General features: G+C 32.9%; 1 non-coding gene across 1 annotated transcript; it reads left to right on the top strand.

Annotated features, from left to right (window-relative positions):
* Positions 1–7,330: 7,330 nt before the first annotated feature.
* On the top strand, positions 7,331–7,403 carry Trnaa-agc (transfer RNA alanine (anticodon AGC)). Its single transcript has one exon. It is a non-coding gene; the product is annotated as a tRNA-Ala (tRNA).
* Positions 7,404–12,669: the final 5,266 nt, after the last annotated feature.

The raw sequence follows: 12,669 nt of genomic DNA, 5'->3' as shown, positions 1-12,669 counted from the left end.
TTTTTGCCGCTAATTCGTCTAACGGTGATCAACTACAAATGAAGGCTTCAGTGAGATTCAAATCACCGAATTAAATAACTAGCCAATGAACATTAATACATGGTGTATTTTTCCGCAGTGTATCGTTAAGTTGTTGTTATAGAATGAGTAGTATCTGTAGAATTTTTGTTTTAACATCTTAAACATACTACAAATTGCTTTTGAACTGATGAAGCTTTCGAAATTGTAAAGCGAAACGTTTTCAATATATCAATGAAGTAGTTGACTTCTTTATTTAATTGCCAACTAAATTGACCGATTCAACCTCTGAATTCACTAGCTGAATACCTTTAAATTTAAATTAACGGTCGCATACCTTGCAATATAATATAGATATATATATATATATATATATATATATATATATATATATATATATATATATATATATATATATATATATATATATATATATATATATATATATATATATATATATATATATATATATATATATATATAGCTATATATATTTACTTATATAATGTATTCTTTAATAAACAAATATTGTATATTGTATGTATAGAAAAAAATGTAATAGTGTATTTCACACCCAGGGCCTACATGGCCTGTTGAGCAAAATAATAATAATAAAATATTTTTCAAAAGCAGAAGAAAATCAACCTGAACCTGGGCCATATATATCAACAATTGGTAAAATATTGTTTTGTTGGAAGCCTGAGTTACTTTATTTGTTAGATATATGCAATTTTCCAATAAAAACTTTAATGGATCTCCAAAGTAAAGGGAAAGTGTTATTGGAAAGTCCCAACCAAAGTATACCAAAAATTATTTGTATGGTTCATTCCACCAACATATAATACGACTGTTTTGGATTATCGCTACAACGAATATTTCAGTGTGCAACATAAGAAGTACGAAAGTAAATGGCTCTAATAATTATTCCAATAAATAGCAATGTAATTTGCAATTTATTTTCGTTCTTCATATTTTGCACAATAAAATATTCGTTGTCGAAATAATCCAACACAGTCGTATATTCGTGGAATAGGGTATAGGATACATGATATTTGTTGTTTTTGCCCGACAATCGTCTTAACGCGGTTAAAGCTGTGCTAGGGTTACGTGCATATTGCGAACTCTAACAATGTTCATTTATTGCAGGGTGACTATTCTCGGATCTAATAATATTCAGTAAAAAAATATCTGTCATTTCATTCTGTACACGTGTGTGCTTTAAAACATATTGAAAATAGAGCTATGTATAAATTCCAATATTAATCAACAATGCGAAGTGCGCCCGACCGTTCGCAGCTGTGTTATGATCACAGGGGGTTAGTAATTTTTTTACTTAAGACCATCGGTACATAATTCGCAAATATTTTACGGCTATCCCTACTTCTTCTGTCTTTACACGGCAAATTACGTGTAGTAAAATTCTCAATGGTATTTATATGTAAACATTACTAATTACTTGACAATGTCATCATTAACTTTAAAAAGCTTATCTTGCTAAGCTTATCTTGCCTAGCTTTTGAATGTTCTTGGATAACTGTTACTTGTATAATTAATTGCCTTAATTATTAATTCAGGTAATTAACCTGGCACCTGCCATGTGGGGTGCTACCAGCACCCCATAACACATTTTCATCAAATATTTGATATTTCAAGTTTGTTAACCGTGCTGTGCGTCATAGTAGCTTTCTATAATATTATATAGCATAGATCTGTTTGCGTTTAAAGTGGTTATTTAGTGTCATTATGAACTTGTGGCTCTAAAGTCGAATCGGTGTGTCATCATCTGGCAGTTTAAGTTTTAAGTTTTTTTTTGTGTTTTTGAACAGGTCAGATTTACATTTTTAATTGTAATAATTGATTTAAATTATTAATATAGTCTCTATACTCAATAAATATTAATTTTTTTACATATTTTACTTTACTTCATCTATTATAGGTTGGTACTTGCTAATTTGCTTATAACACCTTTTTAATTTTATTTTTTGACTTTTATAATATATTAGTAGCTAATAAGTTAATAATAGTACATTGTTTATCGGGTAGGAAAAGCTTAACATTCCTGGACGACTGTGAAGATTGCTAAGTCGAGGCGCAAGCCGAGACTTAGCAACACAGAGTCCAGGAATGTGGCTTTTCCTACGAGGTAAACATACTATTTTTCCGCAAATCGTTTAAAATTCGACAGATATTGATTGATTTAAAAAAAAACGCGATAATTTTATTCCCAAATAAATGGTGCTTTGAAATTCCTAATAAAATTACTTGGGTTACTATGGAAACGTATTGAGGTTGAATTGTCAAACTTGACGCTTATAAATTTAACACTAACAACTGTACGGAAATATCATTTCCTTACAGTAAGGAAGTCCTGACTTTTTCTTCAAGAAATTTTGACTGGAATGTCAAAATTTCCTGGCGATTTGCGGAAAAACATGTTTTTTTATATACTTGTGTAACTCAACACATTATTTTGTTTATAAACAAGTAGATCACAGAAAATTTTTAAGGGGTGCTATGAGCACCCCACGTGGCAGTTGACGCCTTGCAAAGCCACGTGGCAGGTGCCGGGTTAATATGATAATTTTTTCACTAACTATGTATTCAGTGATTGGAATAATTTATCTAATATACAGCAAAAACTAATAATCAATCGAGTAAAGAGGAAAAGTGATAAAGTGATTTTTTAGTAATATATTGTTACTATGAAACGCTTACAATTTTGAACATCTTTAACAACAAAATACTTAGATCACTGAATACAGGCCCGGCGATAACGGGCCTGCAAGGGATGCACTAAGGCGGGCGCCCCTGTTTGGAGGGCCGCCTAAATGAGCTTTTTTCTGCTGGTGTTATACAAAATACCCACTAATTAAAAAAAAACGAAGAGCGTCCATGCTAGTTTTTCAGGCGGGCACCTTATACCCTAGCGCCGGTACTGACTGAATACATCTTGGTGTATTCTCTGCTTGGATCTTCCATAAATAATAAACAATAAATAACTTTTTATTAAGTTCACGTAATTATTTATTTATTTATCAAATACACTGTCAATATTATTTAATCAACAACTCAAAATATTCCCGATGCCATGTCAAATATTTAAAATTGTCACTGTCTGACTGACAATATGCTGACAATATTCTATTCGACTGAGTGCGTTGTATGACAAAGATAGATTTGGAAAATATTACAACCGACATTGTTGTCAATTTTTTCGAATCCTGAAAAACCAATAAATATTTCTGAAAAATTTAAACGCAGAATGAACGACTAAATTATTACCGAGGGCCGAAAGTCCCTTAGAATAAATAAAAAGTTTATTTTGAATGAGATATTTGAAATTAAAAATTGTACTAAATTTTCTCTTAGTTTTTCACCCCTGTAACATTAAAATAAACATTATAGAAGTTCTCAGGGACTTCGGGCCCTCGTTAGTAACGTAATCTTTCATTCTATCTAACGTATCAAAAATACTTATTAGTTTTCTTAGGATTCGAAAAAATGAATCCCATTAGAATAGAATTGGAGCAGAAACTACGTACCCACCCCCTTAAACAGGAGTCGCATATTCAAAAATATTGAAAAAAAAATAGTAATGAACTACAGTAAAGCTATGGACGTGCAAAAAATTGTTAGTGGGTACAGTTTTACGAACTATGTAATAATACTAGTTAAGTACATTTCACAAATGTAAATTTGTGTCAAAATAGAGATCTTAGATTTAGAAGAAATGACTGACAAAATGAGATCAAACTAAACAAGTTGCAAAATTTATTTTATTTAGCGTATGGACTTTTACAGCACAATAAATACACATATTGTTTTCATTCTGGTGGGATGTAGAATAGCATTATGTTGTTTTATATGCCATTAGAGTGAAAACTTAGTATTTTTTTCATATTATTATAATATATTTACACAGCCATTCAATTGCTTTTGGGGAATATTCCACAAAGTCCTGCAGGTTTCCACGGTAGGCACGATTTGGGCAGTCTGAAACACAATGTCTTATGGTCTGTCTGGATGATCCGCAATCGCACTGTGGACTTTCCGTACGGCCCCATTTGAATAGCGAACTAGCACATTTACCATGTCCGGTACGTATGCGATTAAGCCTCGCCCAGGTGGACCGGGGCAGATTTGATCCGATGAAACCTTGAGTTGGGGTGGATATCTGATTAGAGTCAGATTCTATTATTGGTATCAATCTTGTTGACCATTGACAATGTATGTCACAAGAAGTATCACCAATTGGAAGATTTCTAGATCTCAGTCGCTGGTGCTCTTTTGTGAAGTGTCGTATATCTTGATGGGTTGATAATTATACGTTGGCTACAATTTTCTGGTACTCTCTCACTAATGCTGCTGTACGGTGTAAATCTGGTGAAGCGATATTGTTCAAAGTAGGGACCGTCTCACTAGGGCTAATTTTATTGTTCTCATGGTTTGATTAAGTTGGACATCGATTTTGTTTATATGTGCACTATTTAGCCATACTGGTGCACAATATTCTGCTACTGAAAAAACCAAACCAAGTTGTTCCAGAAAGTCTTGCTATTATATTGTTCTTAGTTCGCCGGATGCATTTGTAAGATAACTTTTGAAGGTTAGTGTTCTATTAAGTATAACGAATAAAAATTTGTGGTTGTTGTTATGTTTGACAGTTGTACCATTGAGAGTATCTCCCGCAAGTTGCTTCTACAGGTGAAAGAGACAGGTTTCAGATTTGCTATTTGCTTGTGTTGGGGCGTAAGCGTCAGTTTTTAAAGTAGGTACTTAGTGTAGTAAGATTTTCGTTTAGAGCTCATTCTCCTGCTTCTTTACTTTACTCTCCTTCTTCTTATTTTGGAAGCCAATGACCAGGTCGTTAGCATAAGTCAATTTTCTCGATTTTGTTTCAGGTATGTCTGCCGTATAGCACTGAACCTTGAGGTAAGCTCTTCAGTTTTCTAACGTTACTCCGTGCATCATTCATATATGTATATGTTACCGGCCAAACCAGATTTCAGGACAAACTAGTTTGGCATAGGCCAAATTAGTTTGTCCTGAACGTGTTAGGATAAACTATTTTGGCCTAGGCCAAACTCGTTTGTCCTAAACGCGATAGGATAAACTAGTAAGGCCTTTATAATATACCTACGAAACCAAAATAAATAGATAAACTGAATAAAATACTCTGTAATTGGAAAATAATCATTTAATAAAAGACAATAACTCGTTAAAATTTATGGGTAATTGGTAATAGAATCATATTATAAAAAATAATCAGTGTTTTTATAAAAGCAATAGTTATACCTCAATTGTAAAAATTATTTATATTTCCGTGGAGTGTTTTGGTGACACTTAGAATTGCGGATTATCATTGCTTTCCTGCTCTTGCATCTGTTTGTGGAACAGCTTTTGTTGCAGCTACATTTGACAAATCCTTGTCCTGATCCAACTGAACTCTCGTAGCTGCACCGATATTTCAGAGCCTTAGTCTATATCTACTCTACTACCTCTAAAAAAGTTTGATGGCAAATGCCGAATTCTGATCTGAAAGAGACAGAGACATTAATACCCCAAAAAGTTAGATAAATTATCTGTAAAATATCGCTAAGGGTTGCTGCAGCCAGGACAGATTCAGTTGGATCGGACATTGTTTTGTCAAATGCAGAATGCAGCTGTAACAAAAACTGTTGCACAAACAGATGCAAGTGCAAAAAGGCAATGATATTCCGCAATTATAAGTGTCACCAAAACACTATATGGAAAAATAAATAATAATTTTTAAAATTGAGGTATAATTATTGCTTTTATAAAAACACTGATTATTTTTGATAATATAATTGTTTATAATATTACCAATTGTGCATTAGTTTTAACGACAAATCATTATCGTTTTAATAAAAATGATTATTTTTCAATTAGAGAGTATTTTATTTAGTTTACCTATTTATTTTGGAATGTACATATAAACATTTTCAATTTCTTTGCAACACGAAAATGCAGCACTGCATAATACTCTGGTTAAATCGGAGAGTCCAGGAAAAGTCTATACCGGTTTCGGAGGTTTTTTCCTCCTCATCAGTAGTCCCATATCCTCTTCTCTCCGATTTCTCCAGGCATCATACTTTGGGCCTTTCCTAATTGCAAAGAACGAAATGTCAAATAAAAGTACTTTGTTGTTTTGTACAAAGAAACAAATTACTTTGATTTTCGGTAGATGGCTCTAGTACATCCGTGACATTTCGTTCTTTGCAATTCGGAAAGGCCCAAAGTATGATTCTTGGGGAAATCGGAAAGAAGAGGATATGGGACTACTGATGAGGAGGAAAAAACCTCCGAAACCGGTAAAGACTCTTCCTGTACTCTCCGATTTAACCAGAGTATTATGCAGCAGCTGCATTTTCGTGTTGCAAAGAAATTGAAAATGTTTATACATTTTAATTAATTTACTCTTTTGTTGAGTACTAAGGAATCTTTCTTGTTGGAACTTTTACCACGCTGAGCAGATGAGTTGTAAATTATTTAAAATTCTCTCATCTTAATTTCCTCGGCATCCTTTTTGATTTATAAATTTTAAAATTTTCGGGAGGTGTAACCAAAGAAAGTATTCCACCTGTTGTCAATCTGGTGGTATGGGAACGATATTTATTGTCGTTTTCTGTGCTACTTCGATTGATGACTTACTTTATTTATTTTGGCTTTGTACGTATACTATAATTTTTATACTAGGCCGTACTAGTAGTGGGTCCTGAAGTGTCCGTATTAATATCAGGATGGCCTAGGCCAAACTAGTTTGTCCTGAAATCGGGTTTGGCCGGTAACATATACATGAAAATAGTCTGTTAGTTAGTAGATTGTTTATCAGCTGACAAGCTTGGAGGCAGGGTATGAAACTGAACGTAAGAGAAGGATCAACCATGATGAATCCTAGTTTCACCTGACTAGGAATAAAACTCAAGAAGATAAACTCATGACATTAAACTGATTACTATCATATTACACCTAAACTGATTACTATCACATTACATATGCACGACTCAACGCACACGCTCCCAAGAGCGAAGATCAAATCATTTGAGCACCGCGTCCTCACTGGTAAAATTTTACCACACATACAAAACGAACGAAAAATTTACCAATGCGGACGCGCCATTATACTGAACACCATGTCTGTTACACTTCGTAAACGCATTATAACGCATCCACCACAAAGATATCTGTATATCGGGTCCGGCTCACGTAATTAATTCATTATGCCACTCCTCTTAATTTGAAAGTAGTTCAACACTTACACTGATTTTAATGAAATCAATTGTAAATATCGGGGGGCGTAGCTCAGATGGTAGAGCGCTCGCTTAGCATGCGAGAGGTACCGGGATCGATGCCCGGCGCCTCCAATTTTTTATCTCAATGTTCTTTTTTACCAATATTTAATTTAAAATTACAAATTGAATTACAAAATTGAAATAGTACGATAGCTTTAATTTACACACAAAAATCAAAGAAATGACAGGTTCTAGTAATAGCACAAAAACAAATATCCTTAAAAATAATAAAAAGGATATTACTTAGATATTGATGTGAACCAATTACATCCAACAACTATGTAATGATGAAAGAGAAGAACTGTCGTTAGATCCCACAGAGGATACGACTGATACGAGACCACCGATGTTACAAGAAGAAGTCATCTATGCCATGCCATCATCCAAACACACAAAAGATAGCAAAGCTACTGGGTCAGATGAGGTTACTGATGTAATGGTTGAAGTCTTTAATCTAATGTATCAGACTACCACAAACCCCAGATAATAGCTGCAATTGACCTTTGTAGAAATTCCCAAAAAATCAAATGCCACAACCTGCTCGGATCACAGAACAATAGCTTTAATGAATCACACACTTAAAAAAAATATTTTTGAAAATTATACACAGCAGAATTGTTCAAACTCTTGAACATGAAATTAGTGACACACAATTTGGTTTTAGAAATGATGTGGCCACAAGAGATGGTGTTTGTTCGACTTGAAAGTGCTGGTCAAGAGATGCATGGACATGAATCAGGACATGTACTAGACGCAGACTGAACATTAATAATACCTTGAAAATATAAATGAATGGATGAAAAAAGTTAAACTAACTATATCAGAAACAAAAACAACATATAGCCTTATAAAAGGAAAACTTGAAAGAAATCCAAGTTTACAAATAAGAGGGAAAACAATAAAAAGAACAAAAACAACTAGATATCTTGGTATCATAATCGATGAACCAAGACTCTTTACAAACCATATAAATAGCGTCTGTGAGAAGGCAGCTAAAGTCATGCATCGCATTGCAAACCTAATAAAAAAGGGTGTATAGAATTCCCTTCCAGCATATGCGCGTATACCTGAGTGCGATACTTGCCTCAATTGAAGGGTACGGTGCAAGTGTATGGGCACACAGACTATTTACAAATAATAAAAATATTGAAAAACTAAATGAAGCACAGGTAAATGACAGGAGCCTTCAGTACTACAGCAACAACAGCTTCAACAGTCTTGACTGGTGTAATGCCCATGCACTTGGAAGCACAAAAACGTGCATGTAGATATTGGCAAAGAAAAGAAAATTATGAGAAAATAATACAATTAATGGGAATAAAAATAAGAACAAAAAGAGAATTAGAAGAAATATTATATAGAAAATGGAGAAACGAATGGGATAATTCCCCTAAACCAAGACGTCTCTATAATTTTATTCCAAATTTAAATAATATATACCAAATTATTTTAACCCAAAAAAAGGATTAATACATTTCCTTACAGGGCACGGTCTTCATACCTGCATAGATTTAATTTAAAAGATGATGAATACTGAGAATGTGGAGAAATAGGCACACCAGAACACATATTATTTAATTGCGAAAGCCAAACAAATACACAAGAATTACAAAGAATGAGAAGAGACCTTGTTGGCATAAATATAGAAAATATAATACAAAATGAAGAATTATATAATATCAGACGAAGAAGAAATTAAGTAAATATCCAACCTATATGAATTTGAATAAGAAATTATAAAATAAAAAATAAAATTATATATAAAAATATGGAATAAAAAATGGTATAACTAAATAAATATTTATATAATAAAAAATTAATAATAAATATAAAATAAAGTAAAATAAAAAAAATAAAAAATAATTAATCAAACAAAGAAAAAATATAGCTAAAAACTTGAAATTTTAAAACTCAATGAATATTTTCGGCTAAGGGTATGAGGCTCACCGAAATACCATTGGAAATAATATTATACAAGTCAAATAGACCGTCTTCTTCTTCAAGTGCCGTCTCCTAATCGGAGGTTGGATATCATCATCACTATCTTTACTCTATCCACCGCTGCTCTAAAGAGTTCTATAGAACTGCATCTAAACCAGTCCCTTAAATTCTTTAACCATGACACTCGCCTTCTTCCTGTATTCCTTCCACCTCTTATCTTTCCCTGTATTATCAGTCTTAGCATTTCATATCGCGTTCCCCTCATGATGTGTCCCAGGACCTCCATTTTTGACCCTTCGCTTCGTTATAGAGCATTCGCTATCTGTACACTTAACAGATACGAAGCGAATACGTTCGATAACGAAGCGAAGGGTCAAAAATCGAGGTCCAGATATTGTAACTTTCTTATTTTTATTGTGTTTATTATTTCGCATTCTTTACCCATTTCTCGCAATACTTCCGTGTTCGTTTTCTTCTGTGTCCAAGCTATTTTAAGCATCCTTCTGTAACACCACATTTCAAATGGTACCTACACTTACTTACTCAAATAGACCTACACTTACAATTATTTCTAACTATTTTTTAGATTAATAGTGCTGCAATTTTTCATCTGAGAATGAGAACTGGAAGCACTATAAAAATTATATTTTCACAAAAAAAATAATAAATTTAAAATAAAAAAAATAGAAATTATATTTTGTTTATTAAAATTGTTTAGAATTGTTTATTAAAATTGTTTATTAGAATTATTTATTAGAATTATTTGTAATTTATAATTTTCAGAATTAGTTATAGATTAGGGCCATTATTAATAGTTAAATTAAATTAGAAAACTGTTAAAATAAAAATTATGTGTATCAACTACTGTAATCCCATCCAGGAAACGACCTGGATTAGTGTCAAGAGGCCAGATCAATTGTATTTACTATGAATAAATAAATTAATAATACCTGAATAGGTGAAAATCAGGCTTGGAGAGTGGTAAGGCTGTATGTTGTATCTTCCAATCTATACTCTGAAAGAATATTTAGCGAAGCTTTACATGCAACTGAAAAAGTCATTCTACTAAACGGGTATCGGCTAAATAAAATCAGGTTACGGACAACCTAGAAAACGTTTAAGTCGTTATGAACAAAATCATGTATTACAGTCAACAATATGGACTCAATATAAACCTTAAGAAGACAACAATCATGATAATTAGCAGGAAAAAGATAACAGAAGGCCAACTCTACGTCAACCAAACCCTAGTGGAAAGAGTGACGTAATACAACTATCTCGGCACCATAATAAATTAATAATGGAACCAGTGCCGGTTTAACCTAACTTCGGTCCCTGGGCGCTGAAGATTTAGGGCCCCCTTCATTGCTATTGGTTGTCAGTTTTTTAACAAGAAAACACATTCATTAACTATAAAGGTTTATTGTAAAATCCATAAAATATTTTTTAAACAAGCAAGAAAAATGGCAAACGTAAAAAATTATCCAAAAAATTTATTTAAAAATATAAATAAAAAACAAAAAGTTCCACAAAACAACACATGACAAGCAAAAAAACATATTCTAAAAAGTACATAAAGACAAAAATTAGATCACTTTTTTTTCTTGACTTGGCATTCGCAAACTGCTATATAAAATTATCACAATTCAGTTTCTCCAGTTCTTCATTCTCTATATACAAGCGTCTAGGTTTTCTTGAACCAAATTTGACCTTAAATATGTTTTTATTCTTTTTAAAGCCGAAAAAGATCGCTCGCCTGACGCATTAGAAATTGGTATCGTCATATAAATTTGCAGTGAAGTTAAAATATTGGGAAAAGTTGCTTTTACTTCCTGGAAGAATCAAATTTTTCATAAATTGTATGACGTTTATTCAAATTTTGGCATAACGTTACAAAATGGGTAATTTCATTATGCAAGTTCTTTTTGGTTGCATCAACATCGTTTTTATGTTTCTCGCATAAAGTATTAATTGAAGTCTTGACTTCTTCTTTAGCTTTAAATTTAAAAAACATCTAAAAGCTGATGTTACATCCTTGTAGCATTCAATTCACGATTCTGAAAACAGCGACTAATGTTCTAGACTCTAGATTTTCTGCGACAGCGATTTTTTTGTCGCTGCGACTACAAATCGCAAGTTCAGTGCTGGCCTTAGAGGCCACTGTATAATGCCAAATTGCAATTATTGTATTCACTTTACTTTTGAATGTTTGAAAGAGTGTGTACCTATTGTTTGGGTATTGGCATTTTCGAGAATAATCTATTCTTTATCTATAAATTAGATTTATGTATATCTATTTTTGTCTTTCGTTTAACTATTTGTTCTGCAGCCGTCCCGAAAATAAAACTTTCGGTATGATTTATTAAATCGAAAGTACCATTTTACACAACTCGTACCGAAAGTAGCTACTTTCGGGACTAATTTTTTCACTCTCAATACGCTTTTTTTTTTTACTTTCGGGACGATTTTGGGTAGCTAGGTAACGGCTTTGACAATAACATCAACTTTGTATTTTATTATGACAACGCTTGCCATTTAAGATCCGTGTGTGTTTTCGCTAAGTTTTTCGGTTTTCAATTCCAAGAAATGGAAATCAGCAGTGAAAGTGAAGCCGAAATGATTCCAGATGAGATTAGGGAAACTAAATATCAATGTAAATAATTGTTATAATTGTGTTATTATTATTCATAAGTAGATTTTTCTAATGTTGAATTCACGAGAGTAACTTTACAGTGTTTAATAAAAGTTCAATAAGTAAAGTTTATCCATATATCCTTTTTAACATACAAAACGGCTACAGAAAAAATATTGTACGTAATAACACGATCCAAATGTGATTTTACAAGACTCGCAGGATTCCAGGGCTCGCCCTGGAAACTTCCTACTCGTCTCGTGAAATATCACTTTCGGAACTTGTTACGTAAACTACTATGACTTATTTTGTTCATATTTTAAAAGAACTTATTTTAAAGCCGAAAAGTGAGATAAATTATTATTTAAGCCCCACAATTCAAAATGAAATTATTAGGAACTAAAAAACTCCGTTTGTGCGATTATTTTGGATACAATTCGAGACATGGCCATAGATTAATAACCTACACAGTTTTTACCCACTACCTGGGTACTTTTTAATCAATGACATGGCGAAATCTGACAAATTTCTGTAGTTTTTGGAAAAGGGCCCCGCCACAAACAATGACACGGGGCCCCTGTGCGGCTAGGCTACGGCACTGTGTATAGGTGTGAAGAGATGTAACAATAGAACAAAGGCGTTTGCAGTGTATTGGCGTATCTGCGTATTAGATTTTTTTCGGAGAATATGTAAATTATTTAGCGACTTTATTTTTTTATAATTAAAAGGAACGGGCCCCTTCGAGGCCCGTATCCCTGGGCGCCC

Source organism: Diabrotica virgifera, chromosome 3, assembly GCF_917563875.1.
Source record: "Diabrotica virgifera virgifera chromosome 3, PGI_DIABVI_V3a".
NCBI lineage: Eukaryota > Metazoa > Arthropoda > Insecta > Coleoptera > Chrysomelidae > Diabrotica > Diabrotica virgifera.
Note: the sequence above shows the minus strand (reverse complement) of the source record. Positions and strands in the feature narration are given on the sequence as shown.